Source organism: Hippocampus comes, unplaced genomic scaffold, assembly GCF_001891065.2.
Source record: "Hippocampus comes isolate QL1 unplaced genomic scaffold, H_comes_QL1_v1.1 scaffold203, whole genome shotgun sequence".
Classification (NCBI taxonomy): domain Eukaryota; kingdom Metazoa; phylum Chordata; class Actinopteri; order Syngnathiformes; family Syngnathidae; genus Hippocampus; species Hippocampus comes.
Window position 1 is genome coordinate 394,988 of NW_017805993.1, and position 6,725 is coordinate 401,712.

General features: G+C 40.1%; 1 long non-coding RNA gene across 1 annotated transcript; it reads right to left on the reverse strand.

The window, feature by feature from the left end:
• Nucleotides 1–204: 204 nt before the first annotated feature.
• LOC109529073 (uncharacterized) lies at nucleotides 205–5,452 on the reverse strand. The gene is made up of 3 exons (XR_002170777.1): nucleotides 5,351–5,452; nucleotides 2,786–2,789; nucleotides 205–214 (listed from the first exon to the last, which is right to left on the reverse strand). It is a non-coding gene; the product is annotated as an uncharacterized LOC109529073 (long non-coding RNA).
• Between the last annotated feature and the right edge of the window lie 1,273 nt (nucleotides 5,453–6,725).

Here is a 6,725-nt window from a genome sequence, read left to right on the forward strand (position 1 = left end):
GCACGTCCACCCTCCCCTCCCGGCCCCCATGCCGTAGTTATGAATAGGTTGGGTGCGTTAAAAATCAAGTACAAGTCACAAATGTCACCGCCGAGGTGAGTTGGGGAGTGTTCTTCTTGCTAGTTATCTAATTATTGATGGTTTAGCACCTAGCCAGCTGTATATAAAGGAAACAATCTCAGGAATAGAGAAATGACTACTTAGCACGGCATTCCTCCTCACCAGAGAAAGACACAACAGATTGCTGTGGAGTCAGTAAAGTCAACAATATAAACCCGCAGAACACAGCCTGCCCAATGAACTTAAACTATTCCGTTACTTCCTTTGTCCCCTAGATATCAAGCCATAAAGAAAGCAAATGCCTGCCCCGAGATATGCACTATTTAATGCTTATATTAGATGTAAAACTGTGCAAGCTCCATTAACGCTGGCCATCTGTGCTACAAACATTCTAAACAATTGAGTGGGCTGGAATGTAATTTGCCCTCCTCAGCATGATAGGACATCAGAGGGGACAGAAATCAGAATCTTTACTCTGCATGGTCTCCAAAACACTGCAGCAATAAACTCATTTATTTAAGAAATCCCAGCATGAGCTCCACCTTTGCAAACTATAAACTCCTTTATGTAATTGCACCAAGTGAAAGTTGGTCGTATATGCAATTGTAACTGTTGCTTAAGGCTTGCAGTACACACACACAGTAAAATATCCATAAATTCACAGCATTACTAAACCAATGGGGAACAAAAACCTCAAACTTTCCTATTTCCAGCAATTTTCTGCATGACTAGAGTTTGTTGTTACAGTTTAAAACTTTGCTTATATGCAACTAGGAAAATACATATTTTCAACAGGTTAAAAGGAGTTGACATCCATATAAATAAAAAAATTGCATACTCATAAATATGTAATCACATCCAACCCAACAATAACGGCATTTTTCATCTGGGCTATGTTGTTTTTTTTTTGGGGGGGGGGGCTGGTGAAATTTATTGACGGAAGCAATTTGGTCTGGCTGACAATGATGGATCGGTGTCCAGGCTGCTGACGGATGATGAATGACGCAAAATTTTGTACATTTTCCACCTGTGGTAATAATTAGACAACAAAAAGAAACGTGACCAAAAGTTAACTTGGAAACAAAAATAAAGCGCTAACTACAAAGGTGGGCAAAGAGCCAAAAGAGGAGAAAGCCTGCGTTAATTTATGGTTCATTATCAGCATGTGCCATCCTGGCTCAGTGAGGAATAGGCACACGGTGACAGGTGCCATCTGTGAAAATGAGCTACAAGCCTTTTTTAAGAGCCCCCTTCACGTTACATGTAAATAGTACTCAAAACGCATACACTCTCCTCAGGGACATTAATGGAAGAGAAAATTAGTGGCAAGGATATGAGGGGTGCATTCAAATCTAATGCGCTGCTTTAGATCGACTCACAACTAAAGAGCTAAGGTGATGGAGCAGATTTTGGCCCAATCCCAATACCACCTCTTACATCTCGTCTTGTCCTTTCCTCCTAGAAATGCGCAAGGACCGTGCCTCCTTCCTAAATAACATTCACAAGTTGGCAAAGCATCCAAATGTAAAATCAAGCCACCATTCCTTCTCTGCTCAGTCATGGCCATCTGTCGTTCGTGATTGAATGCGGGATTATGAAAGCTGCTCCTTGCACTTGTAGCGAAGCATTACTTCAACCGTTAGACGCTGTTGGAAAAAGCAATCACATGTGAACAGAGTGGGTATTGCAGCCATCATTATTTGCTCTAAAAATGATCTTATTTAATGAAAATAAAGTTTTGGGGGCCTGTATTATGTAGTTGTTTATTTTATAAAACGCACATAAAGAGATAGAAAAAGAGGAAAGCCATATTTTTTTTTAAATGAGTCAAGTGTCTTCAATCATGGATTATGAACATTGTTCTGAACAGATGACTGGCAATAAGGGATTTAAACCTTCTCCCGCTGTTCCATTTGTACTCTTGCTTCTTATTCTACCCTTACATCCAAATGTCATATTTGCATGTGCAAACTAGATTTGCTTTGTATCTAAAATCCATTCAACCTTGGCTGTGTTTGATTTCCTAAACGATGTCCCCTGTCATAAGTGCCATTTAACCCTTCGCCCTTGTGACTCAAATGCCTGGGGATCTAGAAAAAGCAGTCCTATTGTGAACCAATCTTTTAAAGGCAATAAATGCAGTATTTATTCATCTTCTATTTGCATAATATTTGCATACATTTATAGTTAAAGTGTGAATGTCATTTCCCAAAAGTACATCATAGCATTTTTTGCCAATGATTTTAATATTCTCCAGTTTGCATTAAAAAAATGGATTTTTGAATGATACAGCATGGGTGACATGGTGGATGAATGGTGAGCACGTCCACCTTGCAGTGCAGAGGTGCAGGATTTGATTATTCCATTGCGGGCCCCGACCTTCCCGTGTGGAGTTTGCATCTTCTCCCTGTGCCTGCGTGGGTTTTTTCCGGGTCCTCTGGTTTCCTCCCACATTCCAAAAAACAAGCACGGTAGGTTAATTGAACACTCAAAATTGTCCCTATGTGTGATTGTGAGTGTGAATGGTTGTTTGTCTATGTGTGCCTTGCGATTGGCTGGCAACCATAGTTCAGGGTGTACCCCACCTACTTACCCAAAGTCAGCAGGAAAAGGCTCCGGCACAACCGCGACCCCTATGAGGATAAAACGGTTCAGAGAATGCATGGATGGATATTGCAGCATAACTCACTCCAGTCACCTGTCAACATTAATTTCATATCATCACTGCTCTGTTGCTCGGATGTCGTGAAAGTGGCCTAAAAGTGTGGTCATGCAATTATCTCTTGTGTCAATGACGCACCAGATGGGTTGTTTGCCAAACAATTCATGGATTATTCACCAAATTTGTCTGATTGATGTAACCTCATAAAATAAATTGAATAAATAAAAGAGAGAGAGAGAGAGAGAGAGAGAGAGAGAGAGAGAGAGAGAGAGAGAGAGAGAAGCTATTAGTCTATCACATCCATTATCGGACAATCAAATCAAACACATCAATGTCACTTGTACTGATTTTTGGAGGGAAAATAATTTTTACACAAGTTTTTGAAGCACAGCAGAAAATCTATATTGAACCTGATATTTATCGGCTGACAGTGTGCACAACAATGAAATGCACACTGTCATACCTTTACCTGCTCTCCAGGTCATGGTTCTTATTCTGGTCTGAGATGTACGAGTGAAGACGACAGTAAACTTTGGATCTGTTATTCAAATCAGTATATCAGTATTCATTAAAGTGCAGATCTCTATTATATGTCACTAAACCCAGTCGCCTTGATGGATTATGACACTGTTCAAATCAGAAGTGAAGAGAGTGCAGACATCGACCAAGGTCCATTCAATATTTCCTGAGACTTTAATGAAAATGTCTTGATCTGGTCCAGGATTGATTACCTTCCACTTTAATTCATGCTCCAGTACTGAAGTTTCAACAGAGCTGACTTCGTCTTCACAAAAAAAAAAAAAAAAAAAAAAAAAAACCCACCAAAAAAAACAACTCAGAAACATGTTCAATATTACAAAAGTTAAAAAAACAAACCACACACACACACACACACACACACACACACTCAGTGTGAAAGTATGTCATTATACGAATGTAATGCATATTCAAGTATGAATATTTGCATTTACGGATTTATTGAATTCCTGAACGACAATGAAAAATTGACGGAATGCTTGATATGCGAAGATCAGCATTTGATGTTCTCCCCAACACCCTGACTGGTCGCCAGCCAATCGTAGGGCACATATCGACAAGCAACAATTCGCCCTCACGTTCTTATCTCTGATCTGTTAGGCACATCTGCTAACCACTACCAAGGCTAAGGCTCGAAAATGTATTAAATTTGTGGCACAGTTTTGCAAATCAATGACTTCATTTCATGAGTAACTTTTTAAATGTGGGGGCAACGACCCCCACATGCTACCACCATCTCCCCAACCCCAAAGTTTGATCCCAAAGAACTGAAGCGAGGCTTTTATTTAAAAAAAGTTTTTTTGAAAAATCCCCCTCAAATCTCCCAGTCTCCCAAGAGGGTAAAGAACGGTCCAACTCCTGAAGGAGCACCAGTCACAACTCCTTGTTTGTCTATGTGTGCCCTGCGATTGGCTGGCAATCAGTTCAGGGTGTACCCTGCCTACTGCCCGATGACAACTGAGATAGGCTCCAGCACCCCCCACTACTCTTGTGAGGATAAAGCGGATCGGAAAATGGATGGATGGATAAACTAAGTTTAAAAAGTACAAGTGACAAAATGGGAAACAGGTTGTCATATTATTATTACATTTTAATGGTCAGAATACAAAATGAGTCGATCATTGTCCCTATGTGCATTTATTTATTTATTTATATGCGTAGGGGTTGATTGAATCGACTTGATTGTAGATAACAAACACAACACTTAAATAAGAATGAGCATAATACGCTCCTAAGTACATCATGGAATACAGAAAGCAAATTGCCAATTTGTCAGGCAAAATTAATGCGGTGGAAGAAAGCTATGCAATAAATCTTGCCTTCATGAGGATTATAATGATGGGCTCATTATTGCCTCTCTCTGATTGAGGTGGTTATTTTAATGAGGATTTTAGAGGCTGTAAATTGTGGTGCTGTCCAACTGTGCGGGGTTACGACTTAGACATGTTTCCACAGCAAGACACTGGAACACAAATTGCTCCTCATGACCCTTCCACCATTAATATACTAATGCATGTTACAAAAATGACCTAATGGTTGAATGTTATCTCATAGGAATGGCGGCCTTTTTGGAAGAATTTAATTGGTGTATTATTTGAATCATTCTGGAACAACTTTTTCCTGAACTCAAACGTTTCTTTTTTTTACTCTTACACCTATTATTAATGAAGGCATGTGTCTGAAGGTTTTGATCAACTAAAGATAACAACTAAGAGGAACAGCAAAGAAGCTTAAAATGGTGTGAACAATCTCAATGTATCTTTTTATTCTAAATAGTGAATGTATGATGACATCGTCACAGTAGATTCCTATCACAATCTTAAACTGAAAATGACTATGACAAATGCATGCTTAAGAATGAATATTGTAAAATTAAATCAGAAAAAGTTCACAAAAATAAAGCCACATCATATCATTTATATGTCAATGCCAATCTCTTTTTAGGAAGTGCAGCATCACTCGTGTGCCTTCTTTTAAGGAAATAAAAGAGGCGAACAATTGCAACGGTAGCAGTTTGAAGAGGAAGTCAAGTCAAAAATGTGATTTGCAATGTTATATGTGGCCCAACTGGTCCAAACGCAGTACAGTGACTAGTATTTCCTTTGTGGAATATGACCTAAGCAGCAACACCCCCCGTTTTTATCCACCTCAGCAAGGTGGCCGTTTCGCCACTTGCTGTCGACTGAAAATGACTTCTCAGTAACTATGGCTCAGGTGACGACGAATCACAGCTCACCTGTTTTATTTGTTTGGTGATGTGATGTTCACAAGCTGAACCGTGTTCAGACTTGTGGGAGCGCATAGAACATATTATGGTGAGGAAATCTTTTGACTTGACCTCCCCTCCAAACAGCGTTTGACTCCATCTGAAGAGCACTGGTCAAGAGGTTGTTGAATGGATCTGGAAGGTGCACCACGCTACTTTATTTTTTTTCATGCTGCACTAATTTGCACATTTGCCGGAGTTTGACGCACGACTGAAAGCGTATCATTAGCTATGAACATCCACTAGCCAGAGGCAAAGCAGCACTACGTTTGTTTGGAGTACACATGTAGCTCGATCCCACTTCCTTTCTGGGTGGGAAGTTGATGCTTCTGGAATCAGAATATAATTGTACTGTTGCACTCTTCATAACGATTCTAATGCATCCATCCATCCATTTTCTAATCCACTTATCCTCACGAGGGTCGCGGGCGTGCTGGAGCCTATCGCAGCTGTCTTCGGGCAGTAGGCGGGGGACACCCTGAACTGGTTGCCAAGCAGTCCTGTTGCTAATACTGTAGAGTGAAAGTTACTGTAAATCGGCCAGCATTGTTGAAGGCCCTGGGCAGATTACATTAGATCAACATGGTAACACCTACTGTAGGGCCTGATTTGCTAAAATCCCAAACAGCTGGCGCTTTTGTGTTCATTCGAACAGATTGCACGGGCTGCTGGGAATAGGTGTACAAGTAGTGGCGACAGCCGTATTAAAAAAAAAAAAAAAAAGTTTTGCCCTTTGAGTAGCCATGATGCTTTTAACCAAGGAACATATATTATGGGAAGACATATACTGTATATTTGCGAGTATGTTACAGCCCAGGTAGTATTATGTCCAGTATAAGTTGTATTTATAGGAAACAAACCACCCAAGTCACGCGTTTGTTTTTGATCATCACGAGTGTGGGCCAGTGGATTTATCTGACCATCCTGTGTAAAAATTTGGGACGGGACATCCTATAACTCACAGGTGTCAAACTCAAGACCCGGTGACCAGATCCGGGCCACCACGTCATTTTATCTGGCCCGCGGAAGCAAATCAAGCATATCAACTTGCATGATGCTTGCTAAAATCTCAACCAAAATGTAAAATTCTCATATGTAATAAATAAGAGACATATTGTAAGCATTTTCTTGTAACCAAACCCCTCATTACAGTAACTTAAACTTGGTTGAATAAACCGTTATTATTGTCTTTTTATATTT